This window comes from Topomyia yanbarensis, chromosome 3 (assembly GCF_030247195.1).
Source record: "Topomyia yanbarensis strain Yona2022 chromosome 3, ASM3024719v1, whole genome shotgun sequence".
In the NCBI taxonomy this organism is placed as follows: domain Eukaryota; kingdom Metazoa; phylum Arthropoda; class Insecta; order Diptera; family Culicidae; genus Topomyia; species Topomyia yanbarensis.
This window is the reverse complement of record NC_080672.1, coordinates 177,801,406-177,821,658: the sequence shown is the minus strand read 5'-3', so window position 1 is coordinate 177,821,658 and position 20,253 is coordinate 177,801,406. Positions and strand designations below refer to the sequence as shown.

General features: G+C 36.2%; 1 long non-coding RNA gene across 2 annotated transcripts; it reads left to right on the top strand.

Moving 5' to 3' along the window:
- The first annotated feature begins 1,493 nt into the window (after nt 1–1,493).
- On the top strand, nt 1,494–2,398 carry LOC131693359 (uncharacterized). Of its 2 annotated transcripts, XR_009306226.1 has the most exons (4): nt 1,494–1,633; nt 1,692–1,804; nt 1,874–2,173; nt 2,231–2,398. It is a non-coding gene; the product is annotated as an uncharacterized LOC131693359 (long non-coding RNA). The 2 variants fall into 2 exon arrangements; XR_009306225.1 differs by having other exon boundaries at nt 1,692–2,173.
- Nucleotides 2,399–20,253: the final 17,855 nt, after the last annotated feature.

Here is a 20,253-nt window from a genome sequence, read left to right as displayed (position 1 = left end):
TTCGCTATCCAGAAAACCTTGACTTACTGGACACAACCGGAGACGGAGACACTATATTCCAAAATATTCAGTCTCGCATCAAGTCAAACCATTTTAACCCGTAGGGCTTAGATTGTTGCAATGTAGCTGAAAACCATACGAGACCCATTCAGGATTCCGATCTCAAACCCGTCTGTCCGTCGACTATGCATGCAAATTTGCCAAAGAGCAGATTATGGCATTCACATGGGAGCAAGCAACACCATGGCAGTGTGAGGACGGGATTGCCCCTCATCCACTATAATTCATGGTCGCAACATTTTTTCGTTCATCCGCATTGAATAGATCACATGAACAAAGAATTTTCAAATGTTTTCTATAACTATAGAAATAGCAACATTGCCAGTATACGACAAAAGTTCATTAAAAAGTCAAGACAAATCAATCGTCACGGATGTTGGTAGCTCGCACAGTCGAAATACAACATAGTACAGATCAATGTTTCCAATTCCAATAACTTTTTTTATCGATGTTCCATGATGTATCAATCGATAAAATTTAATTTATTTAATAAACTTCCGGTTAGCTATTGTTAGATTTTACACATCGGAGGACAAAGAGGTACCAAGAACAGTAATATTAATTTCACCCACAAATAACAAAATGCTCTAGATAAAAACTCTAACCAGAGCTACTCTTCGTTGACCTAATATTCAGTGCAAGCTAGCAGATTGTCGCATTTAATAAAAAAAAACAAAATTATATTTATTTGCAAAAAATAACTACTACAAATCGTATTAACTAAATGCAAACAATCGAACAAAACATTGGTCGCAGTCTAGGGGCAGATCACTTTAGAAATATATAACAAATTTTCATCAAATTAGAAAAAATGCATTTAATTTCCATTTTTGCATCAACTTTGCACTCCCTCGCAAAAAATTTTGTTTAACAAACGTCCTACGCTGATTCACTTTGTTCGACGTTTTGTTGAATGTGGGGCTGATTTTTTGTAGGGTTTTGACGTCTTACACGCAACGCAAAATACATTGCACGCAACGCAAAATACATTACGAATTTCTATTTTGATGGAAAGAAATGCATTTAATTTAGCTGATTTTTAAAAATGCATCACAAGTGATCTGCCCCTAGGTCGCAGTGCAAAATGTACCCAACAATCAAAAACAACAGCTGTCATTCCACCCGCAGCAAACGGCCGGGAAGTTGAAATCGTGGATTGGACTACCTCTACCGGCGCTATATGCACCGACGGCGTTCATAACATACGTCATAAAACACCCTTTTTACTTGAAACTGTTACGTTTCGTTGTTCATGGCACTCATATGGAGATGGTATACTAGTGCCAAATACAAATATGTTAATACGGAATGCTCTGACGATTTTTCGAGTACACATTTTATAACCCAGGTACACCGATAAAGGTACAGTGTCAAAGTGACAGCATAACTTGATAAATTTTTCTGTAAACTGGCACCACTAAATCTGAAAACGTTTGAACGTATGGTTACCATAGATTCTGTTTATTATGCCGAAAATCGCAGAGAAATCAATTTCAATATTATTCGGAGAAAATATATTTTAAAGAAGTTTCAAAAATTACTTTGTAGGTAGGAATAGATGGTTGGACTGTTGGTAAGCACAGATCGTTTCCTAATTTATAAAATATACTAATGTCCACATTTCATTCTAGGCAGTTTGTTTTCGAGCTTGTAACTATTTCTGAAAGTATTCTCTTCGTAAAATCGAATTTCGTGATTGACGGAATAAGTAGCTCTTTCACAGGCGCTGTTTTACTGACAAGCGGTCACGCATGCCGAAATATGTGGAAATGTAATCTTGACAATTAAGAATTATTTCGCTTATCTGTTACAGATTCTATTCTCAACCGCTGGAAGTTTTTTGGTTTCCAAAAAAACAGCTTCACACTAGATTGTGCAGCTTAAGCATACATTGCCCATTGTCGAAGAAAATGCGTTTCTTGAGCCTTGGCCCTCTTCAGCTTGCTAGGCATGCTCTTCGGATCCTGTAGACCGCCTCCCCAGTATTTGCGGTTTTCCTCGTAGTGATCGATGAAGATAGTCTCCACCAGTTTGGAAAGATTCGTCACCTTTGAATTGTCGACCTGGGTGAATTTTATCACACTGGTAATCTCAACCTTCTTGGCAGCCAGAGGTGCAGCGGTGAATTTCTCGTCCACTATCTTTTTAGATGGCTTTTGTTCATTTTCAGTGGTATCAAAACGAGCTATGATTTTGTGTTGTGTAAAACCGTGATGGAGAAATTTGACGCAGAACCTAATTAGTATCGGTTGTGTCCTTGGAACTAGAGCCAGCCAGAATTCCAGTTCATTTCCCGGCTGGATGGGTTGGTCATTCAGCATATCGAATGTCGAGACAAATAAAGTGAAAATAGTATTATGTTTAGAATAATCTCTAATTGGTAATACCAACCGCTTACATATTCAATGTTGCATTTACTTTCGTTTTGATACTCTTACATCGATCATTGGCATTTGAAAGCCCAATTGGCTTTGATTCAGAAAATCTTTGTTATACTTGATTTTTTGAAGAATATATTTCTGGATTAGAATTGCCTACATTTACGTTCTTCATATTAATCTGTGTCCAGAATTGTAATCGTGCTAATTCCACATGAAAGCATAACTGAATTCTGGTTAATTTACGACGATTGACCAGATGATTCTGCGGCTAGGGGCAAATCACTTGTGATGCATTTTTAAAAATCAGCGAAATTAAATGCATTTACTTCCCTCAAAATGGAAATTTATATTGTATTTTGCGTTGCGTGCAATGTCTTTTGCGTTGCGTGTAAGACGTCAAAACCCTATAAAAAACTAGCCCTACATTCCACGAAACGTCGAGCAAAGTCGATCAGCGTAGGACGTTTGTTGAACAAACTTTTCTGCGAGGGAGTGCAAAGTTGATGCAAAAATGGAAATAAAATGCATTTTTTCTAATTTGATGCACATTTTTTATACATTCCCAGAGTGATCTGCCCCTAGTACTGCGGAGATTAGGTCTCGCTCCCCATGACATTTTTTTCTACGTCCGCCCCTATCGTGTACAGAAACATGTATAAGTAGACATGTTACAATATATTTAGATCTATCAAAATACTTTAATTTTGATTACGTAAATGCTTTCCTGAAATATTACAAGCCGCACGCACTATATCGTTCGACATTTCATCCCAAAGCTTAACCAAATGAGTCAAACACAAACACTTTACGTGGCTCAACTTTCTTTGCATGTACAATGCCAGCAATTCAGAGAAACTAATGTAACTTGGAAGTTTTGCTTTGCACCACTAGTGAACACGTAATATCTTCTTTACAAATCAGTCTTCCTACATCAGGACCGCTAAGGCACTTCGAGTATCGTTCGACTTCTTTCTTAACGGCCCGTATTGCATGAAAGCTAGGTTCGTATACAAGATCAATTGCCTTGTTTTAAATTGCCCTCAAAAGAAACAACCGTTCAAATGCAAAAAAAAATGGTGGTGAGCACCGTGCGTTTGGAGTAGTAACCCACGACTGTAAAACCTGTTGAAAACATTATTCTGGGATAATCCATGCATTTTTGGTTACTTAAAGGCTGCTTACCCTGCCAATAAACCAGTTTTTCGCAACATGCACAACAGTTCTGCATGGTGTGGCAGCAATTGCAATGAGGGCTTCTTCATATGAGTGTATCACTTTAACACCGCCACCCTGTATATTGAATATCTCCTGATCCAGTTTGTCTATACAATAAATTTGAAGTGAATATTATGCGTTTTTCATTTTAAAATATATTTATTTATTTTATTTTCCAGTCGTAATCATTCAAAATTCTGTTTAAATTATAATTACGGAAGTCTATTCCGCATAGTCGTTATGCGGACGTTTTTTTCTGGATCCCTACTCGAACTTCCAAACAATTTCAATCGTTATCATCGATTTGCGAAGCAATGAAGAAGGACTCTCCAATGTTGTCGGGAGAGGTTATGCTCCTACATGCACATGATGTACTTCGAAAAAAAACCATTTCAGCAGATTCCGTAGTTAGAATCCGCACCCGCATTTCCATTAAACTTTCTAAGGTATATGAAGGTGAGTCTTGACTTCGTGCCTTCCGATTTTGCGCTGCCTTTGCCCGAATCTTGAATTTGCTTTTATCCGTTTACATCGAACATCCTTTATTGAACTGTTTTGCATTTTCATCCGCGCGTCGATGGGTCTTTCTCTAGCATACCCAGACTTCTGGGCAAAACGAACGATATGCGATCCAATTCGAATAGGGCTCATTGTACGACCTGCTTCAGGTGTTTGTTATATACCTACGTACAAAAAGTACTTAATTGTAAATAGGCTTTTGGCATGTTCATATATTATCAAGTGTTGCCACAAGCACATAACTGATTGAAAAAAACGTTTACATGAAATTTCGCTCAAGGAGCATGAAAAATAATAAAATAAACTTTACTTACCATATCCACTAAAACCTGTCGCTATGTTGAAATAGTTGTTTTCGTCGAATTGCGCAATATTGCCGAGTCAGATTTTGCCACATCCGGTTGTCGAAGTACAACTCGTCTGCATCCTAAATTTTTAGACTGTTTTTTTCTTTGGAGAAATTTTTCCGTCTAATTTCGGAACGAAATAGTTTCCTCCTTGCTTAGTATTTGTTTATTAACAACTTTACGACAATTTGGCGGCATACGCCTTAACTCAGGTCAAGGAAGTAGTTAGTGTGTATGTTAGTGGAGATGGAACAATATTCTTGATGTGTTGATCCGATCCACTTTCGTTTTAACATCAAAACGATTTTTTCTCTCAACCGGTACTGCAACACTTCCCGCTTAGACTATTTTAACTATTTAGGTAGAGGTTGGATACAGATAACATTATTGCTTGTGGCACTAAAAACTGGATTCTAACCGCACTGCGCACTTACCATTCTTCCATTAAATTCTTCTCATAGACCGGTTAGTTCGACTAGTCTGTCTATGAAAGTACCATCTCTATCACTTGAAATACATGTTTTTTGACAGCTCGCAGTTTTGAGATCACTCGCACTTTAAAAGTGCGGAGTCCAGGTTGGTGGGAAGTGCGCAATATTTGCTCCAAACCAATTCTTCGCTAATTAGGTTTTACACCAACCGACATAACCCTACAAAATGAGCCGGATGAACTTCGTTTGACAATTCTCGGTGGTTTGTTTACATGGAAGTTACGTGAGTTCGAATGTAACAGATGAGCACCCGTTGCACTCGCACTCACGCAACTGACAAAGTAAACAAACCACCGAGAATTGTCAAACATGAACTTCATTCATCATGAGTTCATTCGTGTCGTCATCTTGTAGAACTCAATTATATAAACGAACTGGAAAAAATATTAAAAACAAAAGGCTCACTTTGATTAGGTAGCGATGCCAGTTTCGTTTTTTCCGACGGTTTTTACTTGTCAAGACGAATTGGGTTGTTTAATTCGCCTCCTTGGTGAGCCAAGAAACGAAAACACTTTTATATGGGACCTCGGCGTATTCAATTTGTATTTGCTAGTGCCAATATCAAATCAGTGGTGCATATATGAAACAAGCACTTTCTGTCAGATTCTCTCCGGGCTTGGCTACTTGGTCCGGATTCTTTCATTAACCTTCAAGCAATCGCACTAGTGCGCTAAATGCACTCTGCTCTGAAAATCTAGCGAAATCGTCTTAGGACACCAGCGGCTGCTCGTTCAGTGAGCCATAAGCGCGACTTCTGGAGGGTTAAAATACATTAATTTCCACGATCTTAGTACATTAATCACAAAAATACGGTGTGTTTTGTTCAAGGCATTAGCGGATTGTAGAAGTTTGGAATCGCTCCGTAAACACCATGTTGAAGCATCTCTACTGGCTCGCATTCCGTACTATCTGAAGCAGAGCTGCAAATTTTCACCAGGTTGTTTTGAACTTGAAGGAAGATCAAATCTCAAAGCATGCCCTACTATGTTCAATTCGCAGTTATTCGTTTACATCATTCATTCAAACAGCCGAGCTGTTCAATCATTTTCCATTCATTTTCGATTTCATTTACCTTGTTTCTCTGTACTGGGATATTGACTAGGTTTTTCAAGCAAAACTACTCTGAACATACTTCTTGCTGTTCATGTAAGCTTGAAAACGCAAAATATGTCAACATTTAACCTAAACTGGCCTCTACAGAGCAGATGACAACTTTGGTTGGTGAATGAAAAAGCATCAATTTGAAATGAAGACGTACGCTTCGGTTATGAAAATCCCGCCAACTTGAAAGTGAATGATTAAGGGAGGTTTTGAATTTGAATCATGGTTGGGTTTGATTGAGCTGAAAGTTGGCATTTGAAAATGAAAATTTGCACCACTGATCTGAAGCATAAAAGAAATCATATACTCCATCGAAGACGATCATCGTAACGCTAATGATGTGACATCCAGTAGGAGTCAGAAAATCTTGAATCTCTTCGACACACGTTTGGCCGTACCAATTCGAAAAGCAGGTGAGTTCGTGTAAACTGTCGAATACAAATTGACATAGCTTAATTTAATACATGTATTAAACTATACAAAACTCCTCTTGAAGGAATGGTTTTCGATAAATTTTTTTTTTGGTTTAATACGACGGGCAAGGTTATTTGAAACAATCATCATTAAGCTTATTGTTTCACCATGATTAGCCGCCGATTTATTTTTCTTTCCGGTTAAGATATCGACAATTTAGAAGTAGGTATCTCAGAAAATTTCAAATTCAATGTTTAATAATAGGCGAATTCCACTCGCCAGTAATTCGTCAGTAACTGGACGCGTTGGGTGCTTCAGCTTCGAGTCATTGGGGTTCTCAATTTTAAAATTTTCAGGATCCGGGTTCAAATGTTATAATTTTGGATTTGGGGTGCGCGGTTTTTTTTATTTTCAAGCTATTGGGTACGGGTCGGGATCGGGTTCGATAAAATTGAAACCTGACCATCTCTAGTACTTGATACGGTAACCTTATTTGTATGATGGTTCAAAAAATATCACGCATACGGTACACTAATAGACAAAATCCCGAAAATAGCTCAAACATGAATGATTTTTTCACCAATGATGCCGTTTTTCATAAATGGCAGTGTCATGACAGTCAATTTTTCACATGTATTGTATACTAAACGAATCTATATCACAGAGGACACAATTTGAATATTTTACCTCCTTCACTCCATTGCTCCTTTCTACCTTAACCCTTTGAACCGCTGGTTGATTCGATGTTTAACGAAACGCCAAAAATTGGGTGGTAACATAAATAACACTATAAATCAAACATTCAAATTACGACTCATATGTTGTGTTGTTCCATTTCAGTACTCTTAATCACACTACACCACGAAGTTGTAGACAGATGCCGAGATTCCCATAATTATGCAATTCATCGTATAACTCACCGTAACCTTAGTGTGGTATGAGCAAATGTACACATATGACATATCAGTTGTAATGAAATTTGTTTTCAATTATCACATTAAATTTAGTTTAACTTATTTATTCCGTTTTAAACTTCTTAGTTTGTTGGTAAAAGAAAATTAAAATCTAATGGTACAATCATTGTGAAAAATCGAACCATGATGCAATTTAAGTTGTAGGTACATACCTAACATATTTCATGAAGTGTACGTATTGCAAAAGAATGTAATGATAGACAGACAACTTCTACAAAACAAATGCAACATTAAGCAACACATGATTCTACATGAGCTTACAGTTTACCCTATTGACCTGTGAAAACAAGGGATCATGCGAAGTTTTGATGTCTTCACCTGTTACTTTCACACAATTATTACTGTAATCGTGATTGACCGACATAAAGGGTTGCTTGGGGGTGTTGTTCATAGTGCGGTTAAAATGCTTTTACTAATTATTTATTCAACAGATGAAATAACTTTATATCGCTATCACTGAAAGTTTATTAGAGAGTGCATTCGAGAATCACATATGTTGAATTCAACGTTTAATCAATGTTTAACCAATATGAGCTGTTCTGTTTCGAAATTATTTTATTATTTTTATTGTAGCCGATGAGACCTATGTTTCGTATATAGTATTTGCGCCAAAGTATAGAGCTCCTCTTGGAGAGCGAATATTTGCGATTTCAGTATTGCATTTTCCCGCTCCAACAGAGTAGCTTTGAGGGCAGTCTGTAATATACTTTTGTTAATGATCTGCATTACATGTCATATGAAGCATAATACTTACTCTATCTTCTCTTAGTTTTCTAGCATCGCGGGACTTTTTTGCTGCTTCATTATTACGTTTTCGTTTTTCAAAATACCTGTCATCCTTTTGTTCAATTGGAATTGGATTTTTTTCATTTCGTTGCTTACGGTTAAGACTTTTAGAAGGTATTATCAATGTGCTCGGAGCGGTTGACAACAAACCGTGTTGATGCATTATGACAGGTATGGGATGCGGCGTCAGTTGTCCTTGGAAGGTAGGGCCGAGTAACGGATGTTTTATGCCAGAAGAATTCAGGAAGATATGTTTTCCTGTACAAAGACATATAATTGTGATAATATTAGGGTGGCTTCGGGAAGACTGGCGTAATCCTTTTTCTGGGTGTAGAAAAACAAGAAAAACACAAAAGCCAAAACAACGGCGCTAAATTCTGTGAAATGCTTTACTAATGCAAACTTTTACACATACTTAATCATCTTAAAAATACGAAAATATCAGAACAAGATTGTATAAATACTGTTGATTAAACGAATTGAAAATCGTTGGTTTTTTGAAAATGCTAAAATTTAATATGAGTTTGATGAATTATTCAAAATTTAGAACCATAAGTCGTCTAACAAATGTCATTCTAGTCTACAAACAAGGAGGATCAAGATGAAACAGTTTCTAAACCTCTATAGATTATTTTCTTGTATAATATGTCAATGAAGTCAAAGAATGTGAACTTTTAAAGTGGAATAAATATTTGAAGGCTTTTTAATTTTGAAATCATCAATCAACTTCAATGAAGTGTTCCAACATAAAATAGCGCATCACTTGACATAAAAATAATAATAAACTTGGTGCCTTCAGCATAGTTGTTGATAATGTCATTTTAAAAAAAGTTGTTGAACATATGAAGGCTACATGAGCACAGCATATCGAGATATAAAACAATATTAATGAAAAAAAATATGCCAGTTCTCTTCAATATAACTTCTTTGGTAAGCTTCAGAGACTCATACCTTGAAAGCAATGTGAATTTTATTGTTTATAATCCGCAGAAGTAATTTATCAAATACAGTAATATCAGAATAACTTTGTAAAGGTTTTCTTTTACATATAGTCTACTATATTTCCTCTGAATATATGGAGTATACATGTGTTCAACAAAGTTTTTGGAAACAGCATTTTCATAAACTTTGCTGAAGACATTGAGCCTTGAGCTAAATTCACATGAAAAGTAAATTCGCTATAATTACTGCTCGGAGGATCCACCGCCAAAATTATTTTATCATGATGATGATGATGATACTCATACACCTACAAAGGTGTGAGCTGAACGATTTATCTAATAGATAATTGATATTTTTACACATGACTAAACCAGTGAACAAAACAAATACCCTAACCCCTTACGAACTGGTTAACGGTTCAGACATAGATTTTGCTTCAAAAGACCGCAACCAAATAGGCTTCAAATATTTCGCAAACAACCAGAGTCCATCAAGCAAATTTCCATCCCGGGAAGATGCTTGGTGGAATCGGGAATTGAACCCAATATCCTCAATTTTAGACAATAACAAGCAAGACTCCTCCAGCCTGACCAATATATCGCTACTACCACATACAAAGATGAAAAGTATCGAGTATGGTGGCAGTGCAGAGCCTAGCCGATTTACATCATCAACGTCAGACCTCAAACTAATCTACTACTAACCCAAGGCAGTCAAGAGAAACTCCCAACTGGGAAAATCCTAGATTGATCGGGATTGATCAAAAGATGTGTTGATTTGCGTTGTAAAAATCTTCAATGATAAAGTCATGGGTGCGTTTCGACTTCGTCTCATCAGAAACCGACACTAACTTTTTGTCGGAATAGATTAGCGCCGGCTTGACGTTAAATCCCTAAAACCAGGGATGCCAAGTGTTTTTCCAAAAAATCTGAAATATTTTTTTAAAAAGTCTGGAATTGTCTGGATGACCTAAATTCTTTAGGAAAAGGTGTATTCTTCACCGATGGGCTATATTTGTTACGTTTTTACTAATGAAACATGTTTGTATATTAGTAAATATATCGGCTTACTAAAAATTTGGTGATTGCGCTGCTAATCTGGAAATGTCCAATGCTTGATTTTCAGCATAGATCACATTGATTAAATTTGAATCGCAGAGTTTCCAGAATCTTGGACTGCAAAAAACGATGGTATGTTGTGTTTCCAGCTTTCTAAAAAAAGTGGTTAATGAAACTTATTTTGTTATTTTTCAAATTGTCTGGATAAATCTGGACAAATTCCCTGAAATCTGGATCAGACAAACATAAATCTTTATGTCTGGACGAGGCTTGAAAATCTTGATGAATCCAGACAAATCTGGAAGGTTGGCACCCCTGCCTAAAACTAAAACACACTTTATGTTTCAATCAAACGACTGGTCAAACGTGATGTCCCGTCCGAGCAGAAGTTCTGTTTAAGGACATGCTGAATAGAGCCACAAGGTGGCAGCTAAAATGGCTGTCGTCGTTTCTGCTTCTTCTTTTTATTTCATCGTCAAAATCAAAACATTGCATTGGCGCACAAGACAAAATCTTTTGTAACTAGAGTGTCTTATCTCAGATTGCTTAGAGATTGTATCACTGTATGCAGGCATGTTAGCACAAGCTGATGAATAGGTTATCTTCACGGAATTTTGATTCGTTTGGGAAATTTGTACCTTTTTATTTTTCAAAACAAATGAAACACGTGGTGCAAAAACCAGTCAGCTGATTGCTGAACGATACGCTTGTGTGCGTGCCATCTCATATCGGTATAGTACTTTCTAGCCGCACACAGATGCTGAACGTAACCCGAACATAGCCGAACATAACCGAACCTTTGTTGTGATTTTGGCATCGCTTCACCTTAAGCCGATAAGACACAGTGAAGCCGAAACTTGTCTTGGCTTAGCAGGCCTATGCGAAAGCACTATGCTATATTCTTCCTAAGGAGAAAAATTGGGTAAACAAAATTTCTCACCAGGGCGAAAATTTTTGGTGAAACCAGTCTTCGTACGTGAAGGGCACAAATCCTAACTTAATAAAGCCATGGGTGCGTTTCGACTTCATCTCATCTTATTTGAAACATAGAATGTGTATGCAAAGTTTGAAATAAATCGGTTAAGTAGTTTTTGAATGGCAGTTATCAATGGAAATCGTGTTTTTTCCAGAAAATTTCTACAAAAAGCTTCGACATCGAGTCGCTTGTAGATATTTTGGCAAGAAAAAATTATAGAATGTTATTGAAATGATGCATTATAATACACAAAAGTTTTGATCAATTCGCTACACCCAATGTTCTAAAAAATATCGCAGAAGTGTTTTTTCACGCTGAAACCCTTACCCGCCGCCCTTCCCTCCCCTCAACCATCTTAGAACAATTAGTCCGCATGATGCTTAAAACAATTGGTTTTTGATTCTATTAATTTTGATTTGGAATAATTTCTAAACAAACCCCCTCCTTTGGCTACGCCATTGGGCGTTGGCATTTACCAGCGGCTGATAAGCGTTTACATTATGCTGGTAGCATGCTGGCAGCCAGTACCAATGTAAACGGGCCATTACTAACTGGGTCATACTAAAGAGACTAGAATAGCAAAGAGACGCTATCTTAATTTAGTGAAAACAATTCTACTAGCAACCAAGCTACGGTTTACAAGCAACACTGCAAATGTACAAGCCTCACAAAACTTGTTTGTTATTATTCTGTTTGTTTCTTTTAGCCAAAATAAAAATCTACCGCGACTTCTGGAATTTGAGTTTCTCGACCAGCTAAAACATGGTTTTATCTGGAATGGAATTTCGCAGCAGCAAAACCACATTAGAACAAGAACAATTGCGATTTTTTTTATTGTAAGCGGAACCACAATAAAGAGAGGCGTGGTTAAAGTCTTGTACGTGTGTTCCTGTCTAGTGAGTTTGTAGAAAACAAAAGAGTTTTGCTTTGTTTTGCTGATTCAGAACAATAACGGAACGACTTTCATTTTAAATGTTTGCATCATTTGAATCCGTAACCCTCATGCTGAATTTCGGTCTCCCATCAAACCATGCCATTTTCTCGTTACCGTTTCTAAACACGATGATATTGTAACAATTTTGGTATGAGAATGTAGCTTTTATCTTTAAAACATTTAGTAATTTTAATGGATTGTATAACAATACTTCCAAAAACACAATACCGCAGAATGCTAAACATTTACGATTGACAACTCTCTTGTTCGTTTGGAATGACATTGACAGTTAAATTGGAATTCCAAACGAAACATGGCGTCTCTTTGTTATTCTAGTCTCTTTAGGCCATACCTCCCAGTTAAGCTCAGCCGGAAATGAATCGGAATTCTGGCTGGTTCCAGCTCGTATTCCGGCTCCAGTGACACAACCGATTCTAGTTAGAATCGGTTGTGTCACTGGAGCGCGTGTACGTGCTGGAACCAGCCAGAATTCCAGTTCATTTCCGACTGAACTTTACTGGGCTAAAGCGGTCGTTACATCGTTTTCTGACACCCTGTCAACAATTAACAATTTTCACCAAAGGGGTACGTGATAAGAATCAATATTCGGAAAAGGTACATGGAATGAATGAAAATCACGTTTTATGTTCCACGTGCGAGTAAAGTGGGAACAATATATACGACATGGGGGCAGAATTCAAAATCTGACCCGGTGTCGTAAATGTCAAGGCATTGGGCACGGTACAAAAAATTGTCATTTGTATTCTAAATGTATGATCTGTGGTAATAAATCGCACATAAAAGATACTTGTACGGCGAAAAAACCACAAAAAGTTACAAATGCGCTAATTTAAACGAAAACCCTAAATCTTGTCCTATTCGAGAAAAAAATATAAATTCTCGTTCAAAGCAATAAAAACAACAAATAATAAATTTTCCCACTTCTTCAGGTATACTTCAGGTAAACAAGTTTAAACGTGCTAATCCCTTCAAAAGACTAATACTATGTTCATACTACAGAGTTAAAACACGTTATAATAATTAGCAACAAGAAAAATGTCATCAAGATAGCGTTAAAACACGTTTTAACTCGTAGTGTGAACGTAGTATAACTTCTCTACCAATACAAGGAACTCCGTCACACCGTCCTGCAATGGTGTGTCATCTTATGCTTCAGTGCAGGTAACACCTAAGGGTGCTTACAGAGTGGCGGCGAGAAGCTGAGCTGGCGCTGGAACTGACATTAGAATGCGAGATGCGAGAAACCTGCTTGCTGCAAACCAAATGGGTGATGTCAGAGTGAAAACCGAGCGGATCGGCGCCGACTGCCTGCTTTTACTCTGACAGGCTCCATTTGATATGCTGCAAGCAGGTTTCTCGCATCTCGCACTCTAATGTCAGTACCAGCCCCAGCTCAGCTTCTCGCCGCCACTCTGTAAGCACCCTAAGGGTGCTTACAGAGTGGCTGCGAGAAGTTGAGCAGGGGCTGGCACTGACATTAAAATGCGAGATGCGATAAACCTGCTTGCAGTATATCAAATGGAGCCTGTCAGAGTAAAAGGGGGTAGTCGGCGCAGATCAGCTCAGCTTTCACTCTGACATCATCCCTTTGGTTTGCAGCAAGCAGGTTTCTCGCATCTCGCATTCTAATGTCAGCTCCAGCCCCAGCTCAGCTTCTCGCCGCCATTTTGTAAGCGGCCTAAGAGAAGAGACGACAACAGGCTTCTTGCTCTTCTTAATTTTATCAACCAGGCCCTGTCATAATTCCAAAGACAACAAGAATCCATCGTTGCCAGATTCCATTTGCCTGTTTTTCACAATTGCAGAAAATAATTGTACCTCAAATATCGACCCTCTGTCAACAATTCACAATACTAGCTGCATTTAAAAATTGATTTTTTGTTCATTCGTGTCTCTCTTAACAATACACGTAGTAATATCGTCATTCAGGGTATTTATTCAATTTGCATGAAATGTTCATGTGTATGAAAAATAGCTAAAATAAATTCAGCAGCACTGTTTTTCATCCCGTTTGAAAATATTATGAACGCTCTTGACTGGCAACACGACCAATCAGAAGTTGGCTCAATAATGAGGTTAGGACTGGATCAAATTGCCTACACTCAGAATTTTATTTATGCATCGATAGCATACTTTTCTATCTGCCTCTCGTTTCTTCTGCTGTAAATTTTATGCATTGAACATATTCGGTCTATCCACTCATTGAAAGTTTACAAGAAGTATATGCATGAAAATGCATAAAAATCACAGCAGAACAAAAGAGATGGGAATAGAAAGTATGCTAACTATGCATATTTTTGTTTCTCCGTGTACACGATTGTCTTCTCTTCTCTTAGGGTAACACGGTCATGAAAGAGAAAGAAGCACATCCTTCTGAAGCAGTAAAGAATGGCGAATAGCAACTGGAAAAGTATACTGAAAGTGTCTGTTTGAAAAGTACTTTTCGGTTCTCGTTTTATCCTGCGGCTTCTTTCCATTATTATATGCTGCCTCCAAAATTTGTAGCACTTTAATAGCCTTAGCCTATTTTGGATTTAATTTCCTTTAGAAATGTTCACTGTTAACGATATGCTCGAAGATTTTATGAATGCTAGAAACAGTTCTCCAAAGTGTAAATGGATTGATCGTTTCATTCTATTTGCCATTCTTCTCGCTCTCATAACGGTGAGAAAAGAACCACACTTCCGAAAGCATCTGACATGCTCGCGCTATTGCACGTTGAAAGAAACTAGTACAAGTGCGTTCTGCTGGTTGAATGAGAACTCGAAAGATGGTTCGTGGAATTTGCCAGAGGAACTTTATCATCTTTGATTTAGTCCAATGGATCTAGGTAGCATAACGGAAGAAAAATTGAATTTCTAGCAAGAATCTATGCTGCAGCTGATGATTGCTATGTTAAATTATACCTCCTTGTTTGATGCTTTTCAAACTGGGTGGGAATTTGCTAACAAAATTGTAATATTGAAATTAAAGTGTAATAATGACTTTAAATAATCATTTAAATTTATTAAATTGGAATGGTCTTTCATGAAAAACGTGCGAAGACAAATCTATCAACTTTTTGGGGATACATAATGTGCATACATTTTTAAAACCAAATATTAAATTGAAGAGTAAGTAATTTTATTATTCATCGATTTGATCGAATTGTTGGATTCGGTGGGGGAATCGCAATAGAGGTTAATCGCTGGATCAAACATTCCGTTATACCGTCTCTTGACACCAAGGTGATCGAGAGATTGGGTATCGAAGTTGAAACCGATCTTGGTATCATTTTTATTGCTGCAGCGTATTATATATTTGCACTGGCGAGAAAATTTCTTGAAAAGAGACTTACAAAAACTTGCAAGAAATTGGTCGAAATTCTTCATAATCGGTGATTTTAACGCCAAACACCGAACCTGGAATAATGTACAAAGCAATTCCAACGGTCAGCTACTTTTTAATGATTACTCTGCTGGTTATTATTCAATTTTGTTCCCAAATAGACCTACGTGCTATTCGTATGTAAGGAATCCATCAACAATTGATTAGGTTTTGCAAGATTTTGATTACACATGCTGACTTTGATTCTGATCACCTTCCAGTAAATTTTCACTTTCTCAAGAAGCTGTTTCCAATCCCATTACCTCTGTGTTTAATTATCACAAAGCGAATTGGAAAAGGTACAAAACTTACATTGAGAACAATTTTAATCATGGTTTACAAAATAAAGCTGACATTGAATCGGCATTACAAAATTTAAGTGATTCTATAGTTGATGCTAGAAATTTATCAGTACCTACAACACAGATAAAATTTAATACTCCTATTATTGACGACGATCTTCAACTTCTGATTCGCTTGAAGAATGTTCGAAGACGTCAATATCAACGTTCTCGTGATCCTGCTATAAAATGTATCTATCAGGATCACCAAAAACAAATTAAGCACTGATTCACACTCATAAGAAATGAAAATTTTGCGAAAGAAGTTGAACAAATCCATATTCTAAACCTTTCTTGAAAATTTATATGGTTCTTAAGAAACCTCAGAACCCAATTCCAGCTTTGAAGCAAGGTGACCAGATACTTCTTACAAACGAAGAAAATGCTCGAAAACTTGCTCAGCAGTTTGAAAGCGTCCATAATTTTAATCTCAACGTTGTGGTCCTATTCAAAACGAAGTCTTACAAAAATATGAAAACGTTTCAAATCAAGTATTGTCTCTAGACGATATTGTTGAAACAAACTATGATGAGATCAAATCCATCATGAACAAGTTTAAAAATATGAAAGCTCCAGATTAGGATGGAATTTTCAACATTCTTCTTAAAAACATAAAAATACATGGTCAAAATATTTAACAAATGTTTTGAAATAGCATACTGCCCTGAAATATGAAAAAAGCCAAGGTTATTCCAATTCAGAAGCTAAATAAAAATCCAGCAGAAGCATCTAGCTATCGACTAATTAGTTTACTCTCTTCTATTAGTATATTATTTGAAAAAAAATCATCCTAGCTAGAATGATGTCACATATCAATGAATTTCGTATTGGAGATTCACCTACCATCTCAGACGGCTATTCCACTGGAGTTGCTGTTCTAGACATCGAAAAAGCTTTCGACAGTGTTTGGCACAAAGGATTAATTGCCAAAATGTGGGATTTCAATTTCCCAATTTACATTATGAAAATAATTAAAAATTATCGTACTAACCGTAGCCTACATGTATCTTATCAGGATTGTAAATCTAATAAGCTACCCGCTAAAGCAGGCGTCCCTTAAGGGTCAAGCGTCTCACCAATACTATCACATTATTTTTACCTCTCGCTTTTCTATGATGACACTACCATTTCAGCCACAGGTAGGAGTCTTCGTATTAACTGCAGTCGACTGCAACGAAGCTTGAATATTTTCAATAAAATATTTCCACTAATGAGGCAAAAATAGAATTGATTGTGTTTCCGCATGAGCCAAGAGCTTCTTCTCTTAAACCAAATCATAACCATATTATTAAATTTAATGGTTTGATTTTAACGTGGTCAGATCAAGTTAAATACTTGGGTTTGATTTACGCTAAAGGGCTCACTTTTAAGGATCATATTGTAGAAATCCAAACAAAATTCAACAAATATATAAAATGTTTACCCTTTTATAAACAGGGATTCTAGACTCTGCCTTAAGAACAAACAATTAATTTATAAACAAATGTTTAGACTGCCAATACTATGTGCAGTGCCAATCTGGGCAAGTTGTTGTGCTACTAGCAAGAAAACGCTTCAAAGGATTCAGCATAAAATTCTGAAAATATTTTGAAGCGTCCTCCCTGGTTTAGCACAAACGAGTAGAACAGACTCGCAAACATAGAAACATTAGAAATTATGACGAACAGTATTATAAGCAATTTTCGACAAAAATAGTTTTAATCACCGATTGCACACTATATTTATTATAGTGCTGATATCCTGCTTCTCTACTCTTCCTGTTAGCTGTGTTGGAGGGTAATGCTCGTTAGGCCTATCTTTCACAGCGAGAGTTGTGCTTTTGTATTCTTTGAGATTGGCCGGGAAGTGAACTTCTATACCAAACTACAAAACCGTTACAAATGTGAAAATTTTTAACTTACCTAATGTAAACCGCTCTAAATAGCGGTGCGCATTATACTTTTCAAATGTGAGTTTATTTTGGAAATATTCCAATCAACCAGCGCTGAATTGGTATCCTGACTAGTTTCAAAAGGAAGGAATGAGGGCATACTTATCACTTTTAACTCATTGGGTAATAATAAGCGATAAATGTCGAGCGATCGCTTTGATTTACATTTCTGTTTGATTCCGGCGAATACTCATATGTTCCTTGAAGTCTACTACCAGGTCAATAACAATCTCCGGGTCAAAGCCTTGTCAGAGGTGGTAATCCTACTCATGTATAAAATTACATAAGCATAAATATGATTAACAAATTTTTATGTTATCTCTTCGGATTTTCTGATAGACTGCACTCCTTTTATACCTGTGGTCATTTTTGGTCACATTATTAGCAATAATTTCAACAATAAATTATGTTGCTTATTTTTCAGTCGTCATTTGCCAACTATACACGGTTCAAAAATATAAATAAAACGACAACAGTGAGTTTTGTAGTTTCCCATACATTATGAGTGGTCTTTCCCAGTGCATTCGGAGAATCATCCGGTTTTAACGGTATATCCATAGATTGTTTGGCACGAAAATGCTCAGATCGTGATCTATCTGCGTGGTGAATTATTTCGCATTGTATTTCGTCGCTGTTCTGCTATCTTATGACAAGCGCTTATCAAGAAAAACGATATTTAAAGTTTAAGATTGAATATCTTGATATTTATAGATATCGGAAGCTTATCAGAGAGAGCATTCGATGTTTATATGTTTTATGTAGTAATCTCTCGATTTTTGAGAAGATCGGTTGACTATATTGAAAGTTTTTACTTAAAATGTAAACCAAAGTCCCTCGCTTGCGTGTCATAAGTGTGTATTGATGATAAAATATGTATAACGTGTTACAAATGTGCACAGAAGATTTCATATAAAAAGAATGATAAATGTTTCGTAAAATTATGCGTTGTAGATCACTTTACCCAATGGTATGCTTTTCCATGCGGTAGCAGCAAAATAAGGTTACAAAATGATGATATTGGAACACAAAATTTTCACAATATTCCTCCTTCATTCGGGAAAAACAATAAATAAAAGTTGGTTTCTTTAACAATTTAGAAACAAAACAATATATATATATATATATATATATATATATATATATATATATATATATATATATATATATATATATATATATATATATATATATATATATATATATATATATATATATATATATATATATATATATATATATATATATATATATATATATATATATATATATATATATATATATATATATATATATATATATATATATATATATATATATATATATATATATATATATATATATATATATATATATATATATATATATTTTAATAGCCCGCCTCTTACCCCCACACCAAAAAGCTCACAAACGGAGCCCCCTGGTAGTGGACACATCAGTTCTCAGCGTACAAAAAAAAGGTCAGCACAACAAAACAAAGTTACGAATCGCGGAAACGCTGAGAACAAAAAAAACAATACGAGACCGACAAAACACAAAATTTGACAAGAAGCTACGGCGAGTACCCAGCGGAAAAGAATCCTTTTAAGGGTCCCATCGTAGCTTTGCAGGAAGCTCATAATAATTTAAATTTATTTATTTCTCAGCGGATTTTCACAAACCTACAATGTTTCACGGATGTGTTCAGTAGAAGAATACCTTTAGGTGGGGCAAATCCGACCGTTGGGTAAACCCGACCCCCCTCTGTTACCGAAAATCAGAAGCACTACGCGAACTAATATCAATGGTGTCGTGTAGAGCATCGAAAATAATCATAATGGTGGCATGACAGCATTTTATTAATCTACATTGAGATGTTCGAACGACAAAAAGTGTGTTTTTAAAACTTTTGATTTGACTTTTGTGCATTATTGCCTACATGATATTTCTGATTGTTAAAGTGATTGCATAAAAAATGTAAGTGGATTTAAATTCTTTGATTAAAGTCCTACAAAGTGCGTAGATGAAATTGGTTCAACCTTTTTCATAACTTTTTTTAATTGCATCGTAATGAAAAATGACGCGGTGGGGTAAATCCGACCTCTAAATAGTGGGGTAAATCCGACCGCTTTTTTGCTAAGAAAATGTTTATTTATCAAATTGAAATAGATTTTTATTGTCATTTTTTATTATTTTTATGATAAATGGTTCATAATTACAAACGAAAGATACAAAAACGTGATGATTATAGTATTCGTCAAGCAATTGCTGCGATGAAAATGGAATTATCATTACGTGCTATTGTTCGTGATTTTAGCATTCCAAGATTGACATTGAACTCCATTTTCTTCATGTTACAATTCGATAACACAACATTCATTAATTTATCATTGAAAAACGCTTTTAATCCACCTAACAGTG